This window comes from Schistocerca cancellata, chromosome 2, assembly GCF_023864275.1.
Source record: "Schistocerca cancellata isolate TAMUIC-IGC-003103 chromosome 2, iqSchCanc2.1, whole genome shotgun sequence".
In the NCBI taxonomy this organism is placed as follows: Eukaryota; Metazoa; Arthropoda; class Insecta; order Orthoptera; family Acrididae; genus Schistocerca; species Schistocerca cancellata.
In genome coordinates this window covers 677,438,915-677,451,664 of record NC_064627.1, presented here as the reverse complement: position 1 = coordinate 677,451,664, position 12,750 = coordinate 677,438,915, and the positions used below count along the sequence as shown (strand labels likewise).

The 12,750-nt window shown below is 36.3% G+C and overlaps 1 long non-coding RNA gene across 2 annotated transcripts in view; it reads left to right on the top strand.

Moving 5' to 3' along the window:
• The first annotated feature begins 122 nt into the window (after positions 1 to 122).
• The window catches only part of LOC126162416 (uncharacterized), a 41,535-nt gene continuing 28,907 nt past the window's right edge, over positions 123 to 12,750 (top strand). The window contains exons 1-2 of one of the 2 annotated variants that reach the window (XR_007535070.1): positions 125 to 254; positions 1,062 to 1,129. This is a non-coding gene — a long non-coding RNA (uncharacterized LOC126162416). Of the gene's footprint in view, positions 255 to 1,061; positions 1,130 to 12,750 lie in introns of both variants that reach the window. The other variant, XR_007535071.1, reaches the window with a different exon arrangement.

The window sequence follows — 12,750 nt, the reverse complement described above, 5'->3', positions numbered from 1 at the left end:
GCTTCAGCAATTCCTTCAAGCCAACATGCTGTCTTCTATAAAGCCAATAAGTGTCAGTCATATGAACAGGATTAACTGTAATGAATTATATGCATTTGACACACAGGGTATTATTTCAGCAACTGTCTCTTACACCAGAGCTAGAAGGGTGGAGCAATAGGATCATTATCATCAATTTGTTAGTACTGTAATAGTGGTATAGCTTTTGTTAGAAAATTTGTGATGAGTGTTGCTGCTTATTAGAGGGTTAAAAGGTAATTAATTAGTTTCTGCATTAACTATTTGGTCTATACGTACTTCCATTAGAGCAGTTATTGAGTCAGTGCATTTATAAAATGGTAATTGTGCAGTAATAGACAGCTTTAGCATTTTTACAAGTGAAATTTTGTATGGAATGTTTACAACATTGAATGGAAATCTTACTCTCTGTGCACATGAAAATACTGACATAATTTTGTTGGTATTTGTATAATGCCTTAAATCACTGCTTGTATAGCTGCACAAAATGCCATTTTACATGCGACATTCATAATGTGTACCATGTAATGGCCTCACATTGATGAGGCATTAACCCTTCCATTCCCCTCTTATTCATTAGTAGACTATTTTGTAAGAAAAGTTTTCAATGTCTTGGAGATTATTATAATGTTTAACTTCTGATATTTTTCAAAAAGAAATATCTTTATAAATTATGGGAATATTTATTTCAATGATTTTGGAGTTTTACTTAATATATGCATCATATTTGTGTGTGTGTGTGTGTGTGGTGTGTGATGGGCTTGTTGCACAGTGCCATCCGTTTTCTAAGTATTCTTTGTGTGGTAACATCAGAAATATTTACAAAATTATGTACGTTTTAACAGAATTTCCTCCATAGTGAATACATGAATTTTTGTGATCCCTATGCCATTTCTCAGTTTTTTTTTTTTTTTGTAAGTTTTCCAGACAAAGTAAGGAATGATAACCTCTTAGACAATCCTTGCAAAACTGTCCATCTGTATTCCTTTGCATTTGTTAACGTCTGTCTCATGCTACAATGCTATGTTTTCTGTCACCTGAAGTCTACTGTCATGCTGTGGTGAAGTCCCATTTCCTTCAGATCTCCAGATTTTGGCTGGAGAAAGGATCAGTAAGTTTCAAAATAATTTTATAATTTTGTGTATAGGAGTTGATCAGCTGTTGCACTAGTGTAATTTCTTAAAAACAGTGTTGCAGAGTAGTTTTACTAGACTTTCAGAGTTAGCAAGCTTTTGAAGAATCTCCCAGATGTTAAACTATGATTCTGAAATTTGCTATCCACAATGCACATTTGTATTATAAAACATAACTGCTGTATTACAAAATACCCCCATAGAAGACAAGCTGTTTTAAAGAATCCTGCAAAGAGATTTTCAAAAGTAAGAATCTTCCAACACTGTCATCAATATATGTTTATAAAATGGGTCAACTAATTTTAAAATATAAGCAGTTTAATAGTCTAAATAGAGATTTTCACATTTACAATACTTGGAGAGACCTTGATTATCATCTGGAAAGAAATCACAGATAGTGCAGACAACAGGCCCTATTACATGGAGATCAAATTTTATAACAAAGTTCCAAGAAATTTAAAAAGGTCCAGTGGAAGGTACTTTGTTATGATTTTCAAATAGTTTCATACCAATAAGTATTTTTATTCAGGAATTCCTTTCGGAGGAGTACAATACTTTCATTTGTACAAATAGCATTGGGTTGGGTTCGTAGCATTTTTCCTTAAGTTTAATAAACATAACAGATACATATAACAGAAACTTTAGTTATCAATAATATATTCTCCTTCACTACTTACAACAATCTACCAATGCTCGGGTAACTTCTCGATTCCACAGCTGTACAAATCATGTGGTTCTGAGGTGAGAAACTTGTCGAGCCACGTTTGGAGTGCATTTTCATCCGGAAAGAAAATTTCTTGAAGGTTGTTTGATAGAGAGCAGGTAAGGTGAAAATCTGAGGGCAAGCGATTAGGTGAATAAGGTGGTTGTGGAATGACTTCCCAACCAAGCCTCCTGTATAGTGTTTTTTGTCAGTCTAGCAGAATGTGGGCAGGCATTATCGTGGAGTAGCATCACTTCACACAGTCTTGACAATAAATGTTAGCAGTGATGGTTACACCTTTGGGAAGCAATTCATAGTACAATATACCACTGCTGTTCCACCAGATGAGTAACATTATTTTTTTGGATGCACATAGGTCTTTGTACAGGGAGTCTCTGCTTTGTGTGGGCTCAACCATTCTTTTCTTTTCATTATGTTACCATAAAGACACCATTTCTTGTCTCCAGTAACAATATGGGATAGGAATGATTGGTGGTGTTCATGAGCCAATAGATGATGAGCAAGCAGAGATGCATAAATGGCCTCCTGCTGATTTTTGTAATTTTGACTTGGAGCATGCGGTACCCACATGCCTTATTTTTGAACCTTCGCCTTTGCATGCAAATGTCACACAATGGTGGAATGATAACAGTTTATCACATTTGCCAGTTCTCGAGTACACTGACATGGATCATTGTGGATTGATGTGTTTAAAAGATCTTCATCAAATCCTGAAGGTCCTTCTGAATGTGGAGAGCCACCAATGTGAAAAATGGCCTCCTTAAAATGAGAAAACCATTTTCTTGCCTTTCTCTGTCCAATGGCATTATCCCCACGCATGGTGGAGATGTTTCTGACTGCCTCCGCTGCTGTCATCCCTATACTGAACTAAAACAGAAGAATATGTCAGAAATTTTCTAATTTCACCACTTGGCACTCAATTTCTTAACATCCACAGTTCCACTCACTATCTCCAAATGACATGTGTAAACTCATATAGCAACAGTGAACTACAAATGAAAGATGATAATCGATAAGTAAACTCATAACAACCTGAATACCAATGTGCAAAACAAAATGCTATGAACTTATGCATCAACTTAATATTTATAAGTACCAGTAATCAAGCTATGTAACTTTTTATCTTTATTGTTTGTAATGATTTGCACACAGTTACAAGAGGAAGTGTAAAATATGTCCTTAAGCCATCGAAAAATGCAACTGCATAAATCCTGGTATTCTGTTACATGGATAATGTCAGGTAGTGTGACACTGGATGCCAAAGGTGTAGTAAATCAGAAGCAAAACATTTGTAGCAATTACCAAAACATTAGTATCTGGGGCGAAAATGGCCTCCTTAAAATGAGAAAACCATTTTCTTGCCTTGCTCTGTCTAGTGGCATTATCCCCATGCATGGTGGAGATGTTTCTGACTGCCTCCGCTGCTGTCCCTAAAATGTAAAGATTTTTAATAATGAACTTCTGAAATTAATTATTCCTTCACCTTAAGCAAGACGGAAAGATATGAGATAAAGAAATGAAGTTCTATAAATGATGGAGGAAAGAAAAAACATCATTAAATATCCAGTTGAGAACACATATAAATTACGTAAATTGATGAGAAGTAATAACTAAATGTAACATATGCCAACCAATATTGAAATTCCAAACTATGAGTGCTACGCTATAAGTTTTTGACAAGTATCATAATAAAAAATTCTTCAGTTACAAGATTTTTAAATGTGGAAGTGTGTTTATTGTTAGTACAGATACCTCACCATGACTGAATAGGAAGATTCTGATGACAACAGTGGTAAGTAATGAAAAGTATCATTAACAAACATGCTGCATTACAAGATGGGTATCTTGCAATACTATTTATTTATTGTCCCTGTCATCTTGTGATGTACAATGTACAGAGATACAGGACATGGTTTACAGTAACTGTGTGACAGTTGTTTCATTTTTTATAAGACAGATTAAAGTTACATATTTGCAAATGCATAAGCTTACCTGTATGATGGCATTAAAAATTATCAGAAAACTAAACATGCGTTGGGGACAGTCTATATATATGATTGAATTAAAAACCGACATAAAGCTAAAAACCCATAGGGGTCAGTTTACATTTATATGGGGATGCATAGAACATGAAGTAACAGTAATACATAGATCTTACAATGTTGTTGTTGTTGTTGTTGTCTCCAGTCCTGAGACTGGTTTGATGCAGCTCTCCATGCTACTCTATCCTGTGCAAGCTTCTTCATCTCCCAGTAGCTACTGCAACCTACATCCTTCTGAATCTGCTTAGTGTATTCATCTCTTGGTCTCCCCCTACGATTTTTACCCTCCACGCTGCCTTCCAATACTAAATTGGTGATCCCTTGATGCCTCAGAACATGTCCTACCAACCGATCCCTCCTTCTGGTCAAGTTGTGCCACAAACTTCTCTTCTCCCCAATCCTATTCAATACTTCCTCATTAGTTATGTGATCTACCCATCTAATCTTCAGCATTCTTCTGTAGCACCACATTTCAAAAGCTTCTATTCTCTTCTTGTCCAAACTATTTACCGTCCATGTTTCACTTCCATACATGGCTACACTCCATACAAATACTTTCAGAAATGACTTCCTGACACTTAAATCTATACTCGATGTTAACAAATTTCTCTTCTTCAGAAATGCTTTCCTTGCCATTGCCAGTCTACATTTTATATCCTCTCTACTTCGACCATCATCAGTTATTTTGCTCTCCAAATAGCAAAACTCCTTTACTACTTTAAGTGTCCCATTTCCTAATCTAATTCCCTCAGCATCACCCGACTTAATTCGACTACATTCCATTATCCTCGTTTTGCTTTTGTTGATGTTCATCTTATATCCTCCTTTCAAGACACTGTCCATTCCGTTCAACTGCTCTTCCAGGTCCTTTGCTGTCTCTGACAGAATTACAATGTCATCGGCAAACCTCAAGGTTTTTATTTCTTCTCCATGGATTTTAATACCTACTCCGAATTTTTCTTTTGTTTCCTTTACTGCTTGCTCAATATACAGATTGAATAACATCGGGGAGAGGCTACAACCCTGTCTTACTCCCTTCCCAACCACTGCTTCCCTTTCATGTCCCTCGACTCTTATAACTGCCATCTGGTTTCTGTACAAATTGTAAATAGCCTTTCGCTCCCTGTATTTTACCCCTGCCACCTTTAGAATTTGAAAGAGAGTATTCCAGTCAACATTGTCAAAAGCTTTCTCTAAGTCTACAAATGCTAGAAACGTAGGTTTGCCTTTCCTTAATCTTTCTTCTAAGATAAGTCGTAAGGTCAGTATTGCCTCACGTGTTCCAGTATTTCTACGGAATCCAAACTGATCTTCCCCGAGGTCGGCTTCTACTAGTTTTTCCATTCGTCTGTAAAGAATTCGTGTTAGTATTTTGCAGCTGTGGCTTATTAAACTGATTGTTCGGTAATTTTCACATCTGTATCTTACAATGCATGATGGGAATTAACAAACTACAATAAGTTCAAAGATGTAGACTTATTTCTAAGACAACTGACTTACAGTGCAGTTTATTTCAGTGTATAAAACAAGATTAAGAATAGGTGAAAATAAATTTAATGTGTTATTAGATGATCAGTGAGCTGTGTTTTTGTTTTTTTGGGGGAAGGAATTTTGGAGAGATGGTGTAAATTTGCCTTTAAGTGCTCATCAATAGAGTAAAAGGAGTGTGTGAAAAGTAGTTCTTTTACTACTTTTACCTATACACAAAGTTGAAAGGAATTCTAACAGAGAAACAGAAGACTGTTTCCTGATTCTTCATGAAAGACTGCTTGTCATGAAAGACTGCTTGTCTATAGGCCTACCTTTGACCTTTAAATACATAATGAAAAATTAGATTTATATTTCTTTTTCACAATAATGACCACAGCTATTAAAAGTAGGTGGATAACATAAACATAATTATTGTTGGAAGACAGATCCAAATGGTCAAAATGGTGAAACTAACACGCTAGCCCCTATTGATATCTTTGAGAGTGTCTTCTGCTAGAGGATGTTCTGTCTTTGTTTGTAACATATCATACATGTGGATTGCATAAAAATAACTGAATATGAAATGCTGAACAAAGATTTCATATCAAATGATAAATAACATGTGCGTCTGAAGAGTCATGGGCACTGGTCACAAATTGTGTACTCTTAACTCCTAACATGGAACAGATTCTTTAAGATTGTTCGGAGTCAATGTAGCATGTTTTCAGAGTAAATGAATAACTTGCTTCTCTGCACTACTTTAGCTGCTGACTAATTTTAATATAAATTTAGTTATACAATATTGATCAACGGTGTTTGCTTTTCACCACATATAAGTGATTATTGTACATTGTATTTAGATAATCTGCAACTTTCTCTACTGTATGCGTACTAATAAATCCTGTAATTAAGAAAATGCACGTGGTTACTAGTGGAAGGAAAAATATAATCATTTATGTACAACAGGTCTCCTAAGTTCAGAAACTGCACAGGTACCATTTTCTCTGTTTTGAGTAGATCATCAGGTTTCAGGTAAGTTTATCACATAATTGCATCCCAGCAAACTACAGTATGTGTCTAGAGAGACAATTACACACTTTAGAACCACTAGAGGTGCAGTAAGCCCAGTAGATTTTCATTTCTTTTATTCAGTTTTTAATTTGGAAAGGTATATAATTGTACTCTTTAAAAGTGCATGCTTGAGATTCTATTTTTCATTTGACCTGTGTACATGAATAGTTTGATTTGCTTGCCACTGAAGCAACATCAAGTCCACAGCTTTCTTGCTCAGACTGTAACCTATGACTGAAGTCCATGAGACAGACAGGCTGTGGTGTGTACATCACAGCACATGACACAGAAGATCTTATGAGTGCCAGCTATCTCCAGCGGAGAGCGAGTAACTGTTTCAGACAAGTTTAATAATTCTTGAGTGCACATTTAAATGCATGCAAGCTCTCAACAGAACACAACAAAGTTGAGGTCTTTAGTGGGTACTTTTTCAACTACATATTGATCTCGAAGTGTGGTAGACAAGCCGACTAGTGTGATGTCACTAGTAAATTGTGGAGGTCATATTTCTCGTGGGTCCCACCTATGACACTGACGATGTATAAGCATGTTCTAAAGATGTCATTTGACCATCAAACAATGGAAAATCCAGGATGGAATGTAACAGTATTATGGAAATGCGCTCGCGTGCACACACACACACACACACACACACACACACACACACACAGAGTGTCTGGCAGCTGAAGCCCATCTGGCTTCGTCTGCCACAGACGGTGTTGTTTTTTTGTGTGTGTGTGTGTGTGTGTGTGTGTGTGTGTGTGTGTGTGTGTGTGTGTGTGTGTGTGTTTTCGACAAAGGTCTTGTTGGCCAAAAGCTCACTTTCTGACAATCTTTTGTCATGCCTATCTGCGACTGAGCATCTCTTCATTTGACCTTCATATTCAGACATTCCATTTATCACTGTAATATGCAAGTATTATAAAAACATTTGGTAATGTCAATACAAGCAGCAACTGATGTTGAGAATGTTCTATTATCTGGAAGAAAACCACATACAATCATCTCACCGCTGCTTCAGTATAGTTATATTAATGTTGTTTCCAGCTGTACAAGTAACACGAAGTATTACATGCTAGTGCTGTGTAAACTCTTATAAGTAAGAAAGTTTTTAGTTCTTCTTTCATTGCAATATTCATAATGACTGCATGAATGGAGGGGGAGGTTCATAAAATAGGTTGTTAGTACAGGTACTGCCACATTATGCATTACTTTCTTTAATTTTATTTCTTGCCATAATGATAGCTGATTTTTAGCTCCTCACATCCCTTAAAGTTTCAGATGTATTGTACTATCAAAATATCAAATATGTTAGCACTTTTAATAAATATATATTTCCCTCAGAATATTACTGACATTTATTGTTACTGAGATCTTTGGGCTCACCCTCAAAGTAACATAAATATTATTAGTCACAATTCGTATTCCTCATTCAACCAAAGTTAGCCATATTCTAGCATGTAATTTTTGTAGCACTGTTTGTTCTCATTATGGACAATGACTGACATGTATTAAAATATCCATCTTACATGACTAATTATAATAAAATGTTTCATCCTAGACGTGTGGATGAAGCACACTCTAGTCGTTTTTATACTTCTTGTTTGAGACAACTAGCATGACACAATGATCAGCCTATGAAAACTTAACAGAATATGAAACAGCTCCAAGGGAGGCAGAATATGTGTGACATGCACATGTGACTTCTACAGCATAGAGAAACCCCTCCATATGTCCTATGTTTATGTACTGATTTAGGAGAGGACAGAATATAATCCCCATTAATTATAAGAGACGTCATTCATCAATGCGGACTGAAGCAGCACATGTTTATGTAGTATTAGTTAAGTACAGCAGCATCCATAGAAATGCTCCTGAACTAATCTCTTTTATAAAACACAATAATGCTCATGTAACACTAGGAACAGAAAGCTGGCTGAAACCAGAAGGGAGTGCAATGAAATTTTAAATCCTGATTGAAACATTATCAAATAATGTAGTTCATGAAATAAGTTCATGGCTTGTGGAAAATAATTTGTTGCTAAATCACAGTAAGACTCAGTTTTTACAGTTTCTAACTCACAATTCAACAAGAACTGATATTTTGATCAGACAGAATGGGCATCTTATAAGCGAGATGGAACAGTTCAAGTTCCTAGGTGTTCGGATAGATAGTAAGCTGTTTTGGAAAGCCCATGTTCAGGATCTTGTTCAGAAATTAAATGCTGCTTTATTTACCATTAGAACAGTATTTGAAATAAGTGACAGTTCAACATGAAAAGTTGTCTACTTCACATATTTTCATACGCTTATGTCATATGGTATTATTTTTTAGGGTAATTCTTCTGATTCAAAAAGGGTGTTTTTGGCTCAAAAACAGGCTGTTCGAGCTACATGTGGTGTAAGTTCGAGAACCTCTTGTCGACCCCTATTCAATAGTCTGGGAATTCTGACATTGCCCTCACAGTATACATTTTCTTTAATGTCGTTTGTTGTTAGCAATATTAGCTTATTCCCAAGAGTTAGCAGCTTTCACTCAGTTAATACTAGGCAGAAATCAAATCTGCATGTGGAATGCACTTCCTTGACTCTTGTGTAGAAAGGAGTGCACTATTCTGCTGCATCCATTTTCAATAAGCTACCACAAGAACTCAAAAATCTTAGCAGTAGCCCAAATGCTTTTAAGTCTAAACTGAAGAGTTTCCTCATGGCTCACTCCTTCTATTCGATCGAGGAGCTCCTGGAAGAGCTGAAAAATTAAGCAAACTCCAGTGTTACATTGTTGATTTTCTTTATTTAAACTTATGAATTGTCGCTTGAATACATTTCTTGTATTTCATTTTATCTGTTTCTACTATCATGTTATAATTTCATGTATTGACTCGTTCCATGACCATGGAGACTTCTCCTTAATTTGGTCCCATGGAACAATAAATAAATAAATAATGTATGTAGCAAAGATAGGCTGGATGGAAGTGATGAAGACTTGTTTGAAGCCATAAATAATAAAATAGGCTGATCATTCTGTCATACCAATTGACTCAAACAAGAAGTATGAAAATGACTGGAGTCTGCTTCACCTGCACGTGTAGGATGGAATATTGTCATTATAATGTGTCATGCAAGACATGTATTTTAATACATATCAATTGTTGTCTGTAATGGTAACAAGCTGTCCTACAAATTGAGGTTGGTAGAGATCCCCAAAAATAATATGAATGAAGATAAGTATTAAAAGTGGTTTGAATGTGGAAGATTCTGTGTAAATTTCCTGGTCATGTTACAGTATTAGGGGGAGATTTCAACTTATCAACTGTAGACTGGAAGAGTCAAGTAATTTAGGCAAGTGGAAGATATATTGTTCTAAATGCCCCTTCCAAAAATTGCATTGAGCAGTTAATCAGAAAACTGACCCAAGAGAAACTTCTTAGAGCACCAGGTTGCAAACAGACATAAACTTTTTAACTCAGTTAGTGTAGAATGTGAAATCGGTGACTGTGAAGGCTTTTTGGCATCACTGAGTATGGATGGCAATAAGAAGGTAAAGGAGAGTAGGAAGACATTTCTAGTTAGTAAGTGCAACAACAAACAGATTTCAAATTACCTGAGCAGTCAACGTCAAACTTACATTTTTCAGACTGAAATTTTGAGTATAAATGGATAAAGTTGCACAGTATTGTACAATTTGCCTAGACAGTATAGTGCTTCTAGAATTTACACATAAATTCTGGAGCCACCCAACATTCTGCCACCTTGAACATGCAATATTTTAAAGATACATATGAGAGAGGGCCTATTTACTGCACAACACATGTCTGTGTGTGTGCAGGATTGACATTTATCGTGGGAAGACAGAAGCTGCGTCAGACGAGTGGCACCGACTAGTGTTTGCCGGTTGCACCTTGGAAGCTGTATTAAAAGGACAAGGAGTGTCTTTGTAATATTCCATGGTTTTTGGTCCTGTGATTATTGTAAAAAAGACAAATAAACAATTGACCATAGACTTTTACTCACTTCATGTCTTAGCTCTGAACGAAGCAAGACGCATGTGATGTCTATAAATTATTTGGTTGTTAAAACCAGGCAATTGTGATTATATTTAATTTTATCTAATGGTTATCAACGTAGGTGACTGGCAAGAGTTTGTATACTTATGTGAGACTTGTGGCAGTGAAACTATACCTGAGCTGAACTGAAAGTATGAGGGTAGAGAGTTATTTCTAGTGAGAGAGAGAGTATTTTTTAGTTCCTCTAACCAGCATTATTTCTTCAGAGAAGAAGTTGTGGAGACAGACGCAGCGGCTGAACGTTTCAAGTAAGTCAACTGAAGTGAGAGAAGTGTGAAGTTCACAATCCAGTTACCCACCACAATGCCTGTCGCCGAAACCGTTAGAGCGTGGCGACTGTGACAGGACTCAAAGAAAGAGGAATTTTGCAAAGAAATCAAGATAAGAAGATATTGTGAGTTGTCATAGAAACCAATCTTAACAAGACAGGGAAATTGTTTCGCAGAGTTGGATTCTGCATAAATGGTGAAAAGGGGTGAAAATTAATAAATACGATACAAGATGAGATGTAAGGAAAATCTCAAAAGTTTAGACTAAGAAGGGTTATGACAAGACCTATTCGATGACAAAGATCTAGTGTGAAAAGCGAGCAGCCCTCGCACATATCCTGAGAACATGGACGCAGTAACCAGCTACCGACACCAACAGCGCCAGCTGTTGCTCACCGGTGTTGACTACAAATCCATTCACTGGCACCGATGCTGAAACCAACCTTTGATGCTGCTGGCACCCATGCTGTTAACCAGTGCTGTTTCCACACCACACCTCCTCATCGATGCAGCGTAAAACTCTACGCCGGGTGAGCAAAAGACAATAATTATTTGAGTGTGAAAAAGGACACTGTTCAATAATACACTGTTAGTATTGTTATTATACTCAGAGGTGAACTTTTTTTTAATGATAACTCAATCTAAAAGTAAGAAAAATATGGATAATACTAAAAAAAAAAAAACTGGGGAAACATCAGAACCTGCCATGGCCATGACAGTGACAAAAGAAATGCCAGACTGGACTGAGGTAGCAAATTTAGTTAAAGCACTAAGCCTTAAATTAGATAACCAAAGAACAGAGTCAAATGCCCAAATTACTACTTTAAGTCTCAAGTTAGGCTCAGTGAATACCCAGCTGAATGCTAAATTAGATGACCAGAAGGCAGATTCAGCAACTCGAAGTGAAAAGCTGAAAGCACAGAGTGATGTTTTAAATTCTAAATTTGAGGCCTTAAATGATAGAATGGAGAGTTTGTGATTAGATTTAAAAAATGAATTAAGTAATTTCTTGACTGTCCAGATGAATCAAATATTTACTGACCTTAGCCAAAAGCAGAATGACCAATTTCAAAAGTTGACGCAGAAGTTGGAATATGGTATTGAAGACAAATGAAATAACGTAGAAACTGAACTTCGTGAAAAGTTAGGATTATTTCAAAGTGTATTCTATGTTACATTTGATGCTGTAAAACAAAGATTACACACTTTAAAGGAAAGTGTTGAGAAGCAGGACAAACTAATTTCTATAGTCCAATCGCAAATTGCACGCGTTAACACGCGAGTTGATAATGTGGAAAGAAATTTTAAAGAGAAACTAGCCACTTCAGACATAATAAATATAAGTAATCTGGAGGAACAGGTAGAGGAAAGTTGCCAAGAGGGTAACTCCCTACTACGTTTCTTCAAATTTAGCTTCAGAACTTAATGATACTAAGAGAGGCATAGATAATTTATGGAAAGAATTCAAACTTATCCAGGATAAGGTAGACAAGAAGGTGACTTCTCCCAACATGGTGTTAACCAGTGAAGTAATGGCTGACCTACAATGGGGGGCCAATTCGGGACTATCCAGACAGTTTCCAAAGTTTAAGCCAGACGGGGAAGTACATCCTATTCATTTTCTAAAACGGTTTAGCCAAGCCTTGCCAAAAAACTGGGAAGATTCAAAAAAGATCGAATTTGTGGTAGGGTATCTTTTAGGAGAAGCTTTTGAGTGGGGCACATTCAACATAGAGAATTTTTCGTCTTGGTCAGATTTCCAGAAAAAGTTTAAGGTGAATTATTGGTCTGCTAGTGCCCAAGAAAAATTGATATCTGATTTGTGGGACCCAAAGTATTACGACAGTATGAGAAAGTATTTTGACCGGCATTTAACATGTTCGAAGTACGTAGACAATCCCATGGAGGAAGAAGGGTTACGTTTACCCATTTACATCAAGAAAGATGAATTATGAA